General features: G+C 38.6%; 1 long non-coding RNA gene across 1 annotated transcript; it reads right to left on the bottom strand.

Annotated features, from left to right (window-relative positions):
* Window positions 1-1,020: 1,020 nt before the first annotated feature.
* Window positions 1,021-7,628, bottom strand: LOC139046589 (uncharacterized). The gene is made up of 2 exons (XR_011506792.1): window positions 7,526-7,628; window positions 1,021-1,312 (listed from the first exon to the last, which is right to left on the bottom strand). It is a non-coding gene; the product is annotated as an uncharacterized lncRNA (long non-coding RNA).
* Between the last annotated feature and the right edge of the window lie 5,559 nt (window positions 7,629-13,187).

Below are 13,187 nucleotides of genomic sequence, written 5' to 3'. Positions count from 1 at the left end.
TCTGGTTATATTTTGAAGTTTGAACCAATAGGATTTCCTAATAGAGTGGATGTAGGTTGATAAAGAAAAGTCAGGTTGGTTCTAAGGGTTTTGGCCTGAGCAACTAAAAAAATGGAGTGGCCATTTACTAAATTGTAAAATACTGAGAGAAGAACTTGCCATCTATAGATGGCAAGTCAGGGTACTGTCTAGTATGGTCTGATGATGTGAAATATAAAGCTGGGCTGTTTTACTGAAGAGGAAGAAATAATTGAGAAACAGCAATGAGGGACGACCCCCCACCCTGGCCCGCTTCAGGCCCACTGATATGACCTTTGTGGGAGAAGAAAACAGTAAACCACTTGAGAGGACAACATGGGGAGCATTGTCTTCAGGGGAGAGTCAGGTTTCGGTTAAATCAAGAGATGAAGGGAACAGGAACTTCAGGGAAGTTGAGGATATAGGGGTTTCATCGATGATTAACCACTTCATCATCTGAGCTTTCGCATCTTCTGTTCTTTGCCTGGATTATTTCTGTTAAACAACTTTATTCAGGTAGAATTTGCATACCATAAAATTCACCCATTTAAGTAAATGCCGTTTTTTAAGTAAATTTACTGAGTTGTGCAGTCATCTCCCTGGATTATTTTAAACCCTCAACCAGTGGGCAAACACACTCTCATTCTTCAGAACCCTTCTCTGGTATTCACTCTTCTGACAAGCCTTTCCTGACCTCCCCAGACAGGTTTATACTGATTCTCAATTGTGCATTCTCGTAGTCTTCAATCCATGCTAAACCAAATTGAAACTGTGCTCATCTCCCCCACGATACTGTGAGCCCTTCAGGGGCAGAAATTCTCTTATTCTTACTTCCTAAAAATGTCTGGTACATAGTAGCTGCTCATATTTTTTAAACAAGTTTAAATAAACATGAGAATACATAGTAGAAACCTGAGTTGAGAATCATAGGTGAGAGGTAAGGAATCTGACAACTAGCCTTAATCTCAAAGGAAAAATTGTGTTAGTTACCCCAAAACTTAATGGTTTAAAACAACAAGCATTTATTATTTCATACAGTTTTTGTGGGTCAGGAATTTGGGTGCTGCTCAGCCGGGTGGTTCTGCAGGTTGCAGTCAAGGTGTCATCCAGGGGTGCTTCTGAAGCTTGACTGAGGCTAGAGGAGCTGTTTCCAAGATGACTCACTCACATGACTGGCAAGTGGATGCTGGCTTTTGGCAGGAGGCCTTAGTTCTTCGTCATGTGGCGTCTCCATAGGGCTGCTTGAGTCTCCTTAAGGCTCCACATGGCCACTGACTTCCCCAGCGCAAGTGATCTGAGAGAGAAGGGCCAAGCGGCACTGTCTTTAATGACCCAGTCTTGGAAGCCACACTCCATCATTCCCACACTTTTCTTGGTGACACAGCTCAGCCCTATTCTGTGTGGAGGGGACAACACAAGGGCGTGACTACCAGGAGGTGAGAATTGTTGGAGGTCAGCTTGGAGGTGGGTGATCACAGAAGTTAATTAATTTAAAAGTGAAGTAATGCATGCTTAGTGGATGGCAAGCAGTTAATTTGTGAACAAGAAAAGGCAAAAGGGAGAGAAATTTTAAAAGAATAGGGGTTGAAATGACTTGTGTGGTTAGCGTGCTAAGGAATCAATACGATGTTTCTGAAAGTATTGCTTAGCAGCTGTTGAAGTTAGACAATGGTATTTTAGACATTTGGATAACTTTTTATTTGAACATTTTATATGCTATTTTCCCCCCTGCTTAGGATCAGCGAAGTCTCTTCTAAGTGATCAACGAAGACAAATGCTCCGGAAATACCTAGAGGAAAAGTGACTAAAAAAATTAAGAGAGAAACCTCAGCGACAACCATTTATAGTGGGTGTTTATTGACCCAATAAGCCTATTTTTCTTTCATCAATACCAGCACACCAACCAAAAAAGGTAAATTTAGTATCATAACTTGATATTCAGGAATAGTTCTTAACAAGACTTTTCTTTAAGAGATTATACTTGATCTTAGCCAAGAGGCCAAGAAGCGATTCTTTGAGAGTTTAAATGACTAAAATAACCCTTTCCCTGTAGTCCCTTTATTCACTTAGCTAGTTGGCAGGAGCCGGGAGTGACATCCTAATAGTTCAGAAGATAAAGATCAGGTCTCTCGGTGCAGCCATAGGTAGGTTGACAAGGGATAAAACTAGCAAAGCAGTCAGAGCCGGGCTGGACGGTGAAGGCCGGGTGAAGGATTTGGCGTCCACCCTGTTGTATGCGAAGAGTCAAGAGAGGCTTATACATGAGCTTGTACCATGATCAGATGAATAATTCAGGAAGATTACCCTAGCCTGGAAGATTGTAGTCTGGAAGGGGAAGAACTTATAGGTAGGAAGACTGTAGTGAGACTGTCGTGATAGAATAGATGAGACAGGATAAGGGGACTGGGGCAGTGGGCTTAAAGGAAGAAATAGGTGTGAGACATCTCAGGAGAGAAATTGACGGGGACCAAGCAGATGGTGAGGGGTGAAGGAAATTGAAGAATTGGAGATAAGATGATTCTGAAGATAAATTAGTTTGAGCAACCATATAAATTGTGCTGCTGCTGAAAGAGGTGTGGAAGGCAGGAAAAGGAACATGCCTAAGTGGGTGCATATTGATAATGCTTTTTCTGCAGCTCATTTGGGCCATCTGGATAACAGGCAGTTGGGAATAAAAATTTGAAAATCAGGACGGAGATCCATGCTGAGATGTGGATTTAGGGTATGATATTGGGAGTACGGATGGGGGTTTAAGCTGTAGGGCTAAATGAGAGCACTCCAGTAAAGATATACACATTGTGAAAGAGTGAGGTCTAGAGAGCACCTTCAAGTGGGCAGAAGTCAGGTCAGTGATAGGTCAGATTGGCAGGAGAGCTAAAACAGGACAGAAGCTGGAGGAGGGGTGATCTAAAGAAGAGAATGATCCATGAGTCAAGAGGGATGAAGTTTGAACACAGGCAGCTGGATTTGTAAATTAGGTAGTCACTGGTGATTTGCTCTTTTCAAGGTAGTCTCTTGTTGGCTGTGTATTCATTCCTGATTTAAATAAGAATTCAATAACATAAAAGCTCAAGATATTGCCTGTTTTTTTTGCTTCAGGAATGTCATTGATTTATTTGAGAGACCTTTGATTACTCTGCATGTGACCTTTGGATAACATGGAAGTGGCCTAAATTAGTAGAATGTAGCTCAAGCTGGAAAGATATAGAAAAATATGGTGTGTATGTGTTAGAGGAGGGCGAGATTGTTTCTGTTTGGAGGAACATCAGAGAAGACCTCTTGGAAGAGGCTGAATTTAATCCGGCTTCTCAAGAGTATGTAAGGCACCAGTCATTGGTCTAAACTGTAAACAGCTATTTACAAAGTGTTATATGTAGGGGGAAAAAGGCACACATTATTGTGTTAAATAATACGATTCACCGGTAGATTTTTATTCTACTTAGACGATAGCCATCGCTGAATATTGTTTACTTTGTGCCTGGTTTCTTCAGCACTAGATCTTCCCTGAGATTTGGAGAAGCAAGTGGCTCCTAATCTAGAGGAGAAGTCTGATTGTGCTTCTTCAGGAATTTTAGAGTTGATAAATATCTTATCACTTTTAATCAGTCCTTCTCTTGCTGGATTTCTTCCATACTTTGTGATCAGGTCTCCATTTTCTTATGGACAGAGGACAAGTGCACATAATCATTGGATTTGAAGGCAAACTGTCAAAGCTAAGAAAGTAAGCTGTGCAGTATCTTTTCATAAACAGGAGAGAAGAGATCTTAATACTCTAGTCTCTTCATCGACCCCTTCCAAATATTTCCAGTTCATCATATTAACAAGGATTCTAATACCTGGAAAATACAGTATGAAATTTCTCCTTTGTGCTCACTGAGAAATATGAATAAGTTTTGAAGATTTTAAGCATAATTTAAATCAAACTAGAACCAGAAAGGAGAGTAATTTAAGTTAGTAGGTATCTTTTTGGCAAGTATCTTTTTGCCATAAATGATTAAGGGTTAGATGACTAAGGGTAAAATTTAACTTTAAAATGGAAACTTTATTTTGTAATGAGACATGCAAGTAAATTATGGCAGTGCATTTTTTTAACTTTATCTTCTTTTGACTGTTTTAATGCTGTTCCATCTTGTATGGATTGCCAGGTCAAAGGCCAAAGCCCAAATGAAGCTGACTAGGGTCTAGTTGATAGTAGATAATTGTTACTAAAATGACGAATTATGCTCCTTTTCTCAGAGTAAGTAAATTCATTTTAAATCTATTATCAGCTTCAATCAGAGTGATTATTTTACTAGAGTTAACAGTACCAAACTCCCTGTTATTGGTATGGTGACATAGAGCAGTTTTGGCTAGATGCTAAGGAAGTACTCACTTGAAATATTCATCGCCAAACATCCCTTATGAGATCTATACCAACTCTGTGTGTCACTCTGTGTGTTTACTGGGCTCTATTATGTATCCATGTTATGATAAAATGCAGATAGGGATATAAAGCACGTAGGGTGGGGGATGAACATATGGGTCTTCAGAACACCATTATGGACAAAGTTAATAGGACGATTACTAAAATACAGTGAAGTGGGCAAGGAGGTAAATAGTATGTCTCTTTATCAGGTGAGAAGGCTCCATTTCATGTATTCAATAAATTGAGTCACTACCATGTTCCTCTAGGCTCTAGGATATAGTAATGAATAAAACAAAATTCCCTGTTTTCATGGAGCTTACATGTGAGATAGGCAATGAAAATAAAAATATATAGTATGTGATGGTCATAAATATTATGCGGGAAATAAAATAAAGAGAAGGCAGATGGGAAGTATTGAAGCTGGTACAGGGTGGGCTTCTGATGGGGCCTCGCTGAGACGGTGGCGTTTTGAATGAAGTCTCCAAGGAAGTTGGAGAGTGCACTGTGGGAAGAGTTTTCTATGCAGGAGAAGACATTTCCAGACAAAATTCAAAAGTTTTGAAGCAAAAACATGCTGGTATGTTTAAGGACTCTCAGAAGATTATAGTCAGCTATTTTGAATAGCTTAGGCTGTTAGCATTTTCAAAATTCAAGGATTCTACAAAAAGTTTGTAAGGACATCTATATAATGGAAAACGTTTTCATCTCATCTTATTTGGGGTGATGGATTTTTTGCTGAGTCATTTATAATAGTCAGATTTCAGATGAGGGGTCAAAATACCGATTGAAAATGTGGTGATTTGATTCATTAAGCAATTAAATCACGTAGCACCTAATCTTTTAAATAGATCGCTAATGGGAGTGATGTTCGAGCAACACGATCTGGTCAAAGACAAACTTCTGAAAAGAAAGTGTCCAACGAGAAAACAGGTAGGGGTGTTAGCAATTATTGTAAGCTCTGAGGTTGCCGCAACAATGCTTCAGTAATTACCGAAAGCATTTAATTTCGTGGTTCCCGCAGCAGGGCAGCCTGCAATGCCCACGTGCGTGAGAACCACTCGGTCGATGACTCAAAGAGCGAAGCAGACCGCGGGGGCAGGCGCCACCAGTGCAGCCTCCGCGGGAGCAGCCTCCGCCGCTCCGGCCACACGAGCGGCGCGAGGTGAGAACTGTTCCTTCATCAGTGGCTGAAGTAGAATGCTCTGGTCCCTGAGGTTTTTCGTGTTCAGTTTTTAAAGTCATCGTGTACGTCTTTGAGTAGGCGAGGAGGAAACGGGAGATTCCAGGTCCCGAAGACAGGTTCAGTGCCCCACCATCCAGTTAGCACACAGTGGGCGCTCAAGCGGTGGAGTATGTGCATCGGTGGGCAGCGCCACAAAGTGAAGATTAATGGCCCCAGTAAATTACAGCCCATTTGTTTGGTGGAATACAGTGTGCCGTTTAAGAACGATCCTGTGAAAGACACTTCATGACATGGTTCAGGGTATATTAAGTGGGCAAAGAAAACAGGTCATATTCTGAACAGTGTGATCACAATTCTAAAATATGTATGTGAATATGTGAACATAGGAAAAAAACTGGAAAAGCATACCCTCAATTGTCAGCAGTGATGATTTCTGAATAATGTCATCTTGAGTGATTTTTATTTATTTATTTTTTGAGGAAGACTAGCCCTGAGCTAACATCTGCTGCTAGTCCTCCTCTTTCTTGCTGAGGAAGAGTGGCTGGGAGCTAACATCCGTGCCCATCTTCCTCTCCTTTATATGTGGGACACCCGCCACCGCATGGTTTCCACGGGCAGTGGGTGGGTCCGCACCGGGATCTGAGCGCCTGGGCTGCCAAAGCAGAAACGTGAACTTAACTGCTGCGCAGCGGGGCCAGCCCCTCTGGGGTGAGTTTTTTTGCATTGTTTTTGTGCTTTGCTTTTCCTGATTTTCTATAATAAATATGCATTTGATAGTCAGAGGCAAAAGGTAAGATACTTTAGCACCTTTTGTTTTGAAAACAGATATCCTATACTTGGCAGGAAGTTTTATCTGTTTTTATCATATTTAAACAGGCTATATTAAATAGGATATTCTAAAATATGACTTTTAATCATAAAATCCTTTAAGGCATAGATTCCTATTGTTGCCCTTTTTCTTTCCCAAATTATCTAGTACTTTTTAATTTTTTTTTCTTTTGAGGAAGATTGGCCTTGAGCTAACATCTGTGCCCATCTTCCTCTAGTTTATATGTGGGACACCTGCCACAGCATGGCTTGATAAGCAGTGCATAGGTCCATGCCCAGGATCTGAACCAGCAAACTCCAGGCTGCCGAAGCAGAGTGTGTGAACTCAGCTGCTATGCCACCGGACTGGCCCCTTACCTAGTACTTTTAATGCAGAATTTTCTATCTAGTCAAAATGGATCTCTTATGTCATTTTTATTTTAGATAATAAAACAGAAAGAAAAGTACCCAATCAAGGAAGGCCTGCCGGAAAGATAAAAAAATAACCGGGCAAGGTAGAGTATAAACATCTATTTCTAGACATTTTGAAAATCTCATTGCTATTTTCATGAAGCTGAAATTAAGCTTACAGAACTGCTTCAAGAGGGTAACTCCACATGTGTGAAAACCTCTTGAAGCACAAGGAAGCATCAAGAGTATTTACTGTTATGGCTTGTGAGGTGTCTCATCTTCAAAACCTTATAGGTAGAGAATGTGTAGTTTGGTTAACAGAAGAGAGAAAATAAAAACACAGCTGACGGAAACCTTCATGTGAGCATCAGCTAGGAGATGGGTGTGGTGGGTGAAATGCACCGACTCTGGACTCAGCTAGCCCTGAGTTTGCATATTGTCTCACTTCGCTATATAATCTTGGGGAAGTTATGAGTTTGTTCTTCCAGCTGTAACATGTAATATCTACGTAGAGTAGTTTCAAGAATTAAATCACCTGACGTTTCTGATAGCATCTAGCATAGTGCCTGGTAGAGTCTTCAAAAAGAGCCACCATTTCAAGGACCCAATCCCTTGATTTATAATCCATGCTACAATTCCTTAGCCTTAAAAAAAAAAAAAAAACTTATGCCAAAGTGTAAGAAACCTGGTTAGATTCTTACCAAAAATCAGACATAGATCCTCCAAGGAAGGCAGTACAGGGTGACTCTTCACAGATGAGCAGCTGGGCCTCACAGCTCCTCCCTCGAGGTTGATTTTCTCCCTAAGGATCATTGATAAGCAAAGGTGTCTACCTTTGCGACCACACAGGCCTCAGGGACAGTGTTACCCTAAACTCTTGTCCAGGTAGAAATACTCTGCTTTCAATTCATCTCTCATTAAAAATCAGAAACGTAGAAACCTCTAAAAATTATGTTTAAATGGGTGGGTTAAATGGGCAAAGGTGGTCAAAAGGTACAAATTTCCAGTTATAAAATAAGTAAGAAGAGAATGTAATGTACTGCATGGTGACTACAGTTAATAATATTGTATGTTTGAAAGTTGCTAAGACAGTAGATCTTAAAAGTTCTCATCACAAGAAAAAATTTGTAACTGTGCATGGTGATGGATGTTAGCTAGACTTATTGTGGTGATCATTTCACAAGATACAAATATTGAATCATTATGTTGTATGTCTGAAACTAATGTAATGTTGTATGCCAATTATATTACAGTAAAAAAAATACCAAATAACAGATTGACTTGAAAAAGAAAATGTGCTTCACATTTTATTTGTTTGATCTTACTGTGTCACATTGAAAAATAGTTTTGCTCAGATGATAAAGTTATTTATAATAATCAAAAGTTATTTTAAAAAAGAGATTTTGTCCTTGACAATACTAGTAATCCAATAAACATTGGATTTCTGATTCTCAAACCTTTGTAATTATCAACATATTTTAAGTAAAAAGATATGTATTTGGTAGGTGAGTGAATTTTTCCACCTTAGTTTTCATATATTTTAATTTTTGGTAATACCTAAAACCTATTATTTAGTTTTTTAAATATGGATTGGTTGTCCCTCTTTCTGGACCATAGCAATGGTTTATGTAGCTGGTCTTCTGACTCCATGTCAATATTTAATTGTATTTGTTTTTGTCTCTTAAATTATGTACATGGGACATATCTCTTAACTTTCACATTTTCGGGCCTAAAAAATTGGTGGAATATATCCCCAGAAGAGAGATTCTCACTCTGTTCTGTTTATTCACATCCAGGTCGTGTCTTTTAAAGTTGAGAGTGAAGTAAATACTTTGGAATCACAAACCAGTGTGACAAACGGAAGGGATCCAGATGGAGTCTTATCAAAAGTGGAAAAGTTACCTAAGACAAATCCTGCATAAATGAAAGGGAGGCCATCCTTCGCACTGGTAGATTTTCTGTTTCGGCCTCCAGATGGTCTGAGGTGCTATGACGTAACACCTAGGACTCCAACAAGCACCGCTACTTTGACAGCCAGTTACAGCTGCATCTCTTCAAAAGCAGAAGTGTAAGAATGAGATGTTATTAATGAATTCCTTGCTGACATGCATAACGAATGCCTTTCTTAGATTTGGCCTGTGCTTTTTAAGTTATTTAGTTAGTAAACTATGTTCATTATAAATCATGAAAATTTGACCTTTCCAAAAAATTTTTCAGAAGGCTACAATAATGTATTTGACAGGTTTGATATTTTCTGTGCATTGTTATTATTTTCATGATTCAATCTGCTTTCTTTTTTTTTTTTTTTGCTTTTAAGAAGTGACTTTATTATAACACTTAGAAATAAATTTTTAGAAAGAAGAAATTGCTACACTGTAGCTCAGACATGGTTTGGCTTTTTTTGTTTGTGTGTTTTTTTTTTTACTGAGTATTACTTTATAAAAACTATCTCTAAAGACAAAATGATTAACTTGTAAAGTGTGGAGAAAAAATCAGTTTGATGCTGCTCATCAACTCCTCAGTGCATATGTCCGGTTGAGAGGTCTTCGCATCTGTGGATCTCATCACAGGGAGCAGAGACGGGCCTTCCCACTGGAGGAGTTTATGGTTTTTCCCTCCAGATTAGACACGGTTAAAAAACAGAAACATATTTCTATTTTATCCCATGTTTTAAAAAAAACAACATAATTTTGAAATCCTTCGAGGAGATATATGGGGTTCATGTTTCATGAAGTGTATTTTTGCTCTTGTTTAGTTATGAGGCTCCAGAAGTAACAAAAGAAATGTTGGCATGCAAAAGTAAAACTTCAGTACATCAAGATTCTGATGAATTACGCCATCCTTTGAGTTCTCTGACAGTTGGGAGCACAGGTGTGGTATTTTAATGAATTTTTTACTTGCTTCTCTGGGTTATGATTTATCAGAGATTGTTTAGAGCCCTTTTCACCATATGGCTCACCGTGTAGCTCAGGGTGTGATCTCAGGTTCAGAAGACACGGAAAAGCATGGGGAGGGCTATCTGGAGACAGAGCTGGAATGAGGACTACAGACTGAGAGGGGGACCGAAATGTAAATTTGAAGAGATGAAGAACATTGGAGACACTTTAAAAGGAGATCTGATGAATGAAATCATTGAGGCAGAAATAAAATTTTAAATTTCAATGTTGAAAAAATTGAAGGATTTAAGAAATTTGTCTTGTGGGGGATGTCATTTTAGGAGTTGCTGCTTTGAAATGTATATGTAATGTTTTCTTTAATCTATAGATCGTGTCTTAAATAAAAATGAAACTACTACTGAAAATTTACACGGCTTTCCAATAAAAGAAGTCCCATCACTTGAAATAAATGAAGATCAGACATCTCAGCAATGACATGTGCTGTGTTTCAGGTCTGTGCGTTTGTTCCCAGTGTAAGCATTTTGTATTAATGTCTAGACAGTTAAAACCAAAATTAAACTATTTTTAACCTTAATATAATACGTAGATGAATTAGGAGGAAACTGACATTAAGTGATTTTTATTTATCTTTTAAATTAAAAATTTTTTCAATGGCTAGTATATTCATGTGGTTCCTAACTTAAAAGATAGAAAGAGGTACAAGTGAGAAGCCTTTTTTCCGACTCTGCTCCCAACCCTACAGTTCGAACCTTCCACAGAGGCAAGTGTTATTCATTTCTTGTGAATTCTTCCAGAGATACATAATGCATACATAGATAAAAATTTTTTTAACGTAAACAGCATACTATTCTGTTTTCATTTAATGTTAAATGTAGGAGATATTGCATTTGAGTCCTTTAAGAACTTTCTCATGCTGTTGTGTGTGTGTGTTTTAATGGCCGCGTGGTATCCAATTGTATGGCTACACCACGATTTACTTAGTAGGCCCGTTTCTGGTTGTTTCCATTGAGTTCAGTCTGGTAGTATTACTGTCAAGCCTGCAAAGAACAAGCTTGGATGCTTTTCAATCCTCTCCTGTGCAAATATATAAAGACCTCAATTTACATTCCCTCCAGCAAAATATGGGAGTTCCTATTTTATCATACCTTTTTTTTTCCTCAAAGAAACTAAGTTAATGTTTATTTTGTAAAAGAAGGATAGAGTGAGATGATGGTAGGCTCCTTGGCCCACTAAATCATGAGATAGGATTATGTTTCTCCAACTATGAAGACTGAAAATTAGAGTTCCTGTTTGGGAACCTAAATGCCATGTCACCTAAATGCCTTGGACACAGATCAGAGGACTGCATCCAGAGAAAGGCCCCAACGCTCCACATCACACAGGAAATGATGACATACTATGTTCTTGAGTGAATGTAGCAAGGAGATTCTCACACCTTTTCCACTGCAGTCCTAACCACTTTTTTGGGCTTTGACAATCAAATAGAGGAGAAATATTATCTTCCTATACTTTTAATACTCATTTGTTCTATTATGAATGAGTGTATTTCAGAGCCACTTCAGCTGTTTGTAGAACGTAAGGTTTTATGATTGTAAGGGATTTTAGAGATGAGCTAGTCCACTGTGTTGTTGGACTGAGACATTGAGATAATAAGCAATTTACCCAACTAAATAATGTCGGATCTAAGCCAAGTCTCCTTTCTCATTAATTAAGTTCTCATTAGATATAAACAGCTAAATTTCTCTTCTAAGAAAAAAACAATCCTCAGTTTCTCCTGCTAAGATGCTTTTTATAAAGAAACAGATTCAATTTATCTTGGGCCAGGGTTTCTCAACTCGCACTACTGACACTCAGATTGGATAATTGTTGTTGTGGGGCCGTCCTCTGCATCACAGGATGTTGTGTAACGTCCCGGACCAGTAGCACTCCTCTGGTTTGTGACAAATGTGCTCTAGACACTGCCAGATGTCCCCGGGGGGGCCAAATTGACCCGTGTTGAGAACTACTGCCCTTGGACAAGCAAAGCCTACTGATTCAAATCTGTGAGGCCCTGACACTGTAATTCCAGTCTTACAGGGTTTAGCTTCAACTTACTCTGGGCAGTGGGGTTAGTCTTAGTTCCACGGGCAATACCAGAACCAAAGACAGGACTCAGGCATGTCTGGTTCTTTCTGTTTCATCTCTGATAAATGAGAACGGAAAGAACTAGAAATATTAGCTTGGAAAGTGGCTCTTGGCATTAACCATCCACATAAGTTTTAGGTGTAGAAAGATGGACATGTATAGGATATCAACTTGTATTTATGGATTTTAATATATCACAGTTCATAAAATAAGCATCAACTCTGGAAAATTACTATTGTACAAGTGTCATATTGCTAATACTTAGATATTAGTTTGAGAAACATTTGTAAAACTGAAACATATGTCATAATTTTAGAAAGATTCTCCGATATGAAAGAGAGGAATTAATATTGACCGACTGCCTTGAGTGGGAAAGGAAGCTTGAAGCATAGATTCCAAACAAAGGGGAGGGAACATTTATGTTTTTTGTCTTAGCTTTGTTTATTTTATTTTATTTATTTAGGAAGATCGGCCCTGAGCTAACATCTGTTGTCAATCTTCCTCTTTTTTTCCCTCTCCCCAGAGCCCCGACATATAGCTGTATATCCTAGTTGCAGGTCATTCTAGTTCTTCTGCATGGGATGCCACCACAGCATGGCCTGATGAGCTGTGTGTAGGTCCGGGCCCAGGATCTGAACCAGTGAACCCTGGGCTGCTGAAGGAGAGTGCATGGACCCAACCACTTGGCCACCAGGCTGGCTCCACATTGTTTATTTTAATATTTTTAAGTTTATCTGAAACAAAAATCTAGTGTTGCTGAACTTTATAGTTTTGTTATTCAAAATAGCAAGAATTTTCATATCTCAACATATGTTCACTAGTATCTCTGTGCTAAAATGGTAGATGACTTATAAGGTGTAAGTAATTAGAATGTTAGCCATTATTCCTGGGAGTTAAACGTCTGCCTATTTTATTATTAGATTTTTTATGACTTTTTGAGTGACATCTATACCTAGTATTGTTTAATTATGCAAAATATTTTCTGAATGAAAATGACCTAAATAAATATGGAACAAATTTTCTGATATTTCCTTAATCTTATTCGGAGAAGCTTTTTAGAAAAACTCATTTGTGTGCTGTGTGAAGTCCTTAGATGCTGATGTACAGTGAGTTGTTTGAGGTTGAATTCTTGTAAAATACAAGGTGAGCGGAATGCTGTTTACTATGTAGTAACATATATGAGAATGAATATGGCTACGTTTTAGTGGGAACGGAAGCAGACAGTTAATGCTCAGTATTTGTATGACAAAGTTTTGTAGTCGATGTTTTTTTGTTTTGCTTTAAGGTAAGAGTTTGATTCTGGAAGCCCCAGGATATTTGGGGTGAGGTCGTCTTATCAGCT

Source organism: Equus asinus, chromosome 11 (genome assembly GCF_041296235.1).
Source record: "Equus asinus isolate D_3611 breed Donkey chromosome 11, EquAss-T2T_v2, whole genome shotgun sequence".
Taxonomy (NCBI): domain Eukaryota; kingdom Metazoa; phylum Chordata; class Mammalia; order Perissodactyla; family Equidae; genus Equus; species Equus asinus.
The sequence above is the reverse complement of the archived record's forward strand: the minus strand, read 5'-3'. Positions and strand labels throughout refer to the sequence as shown.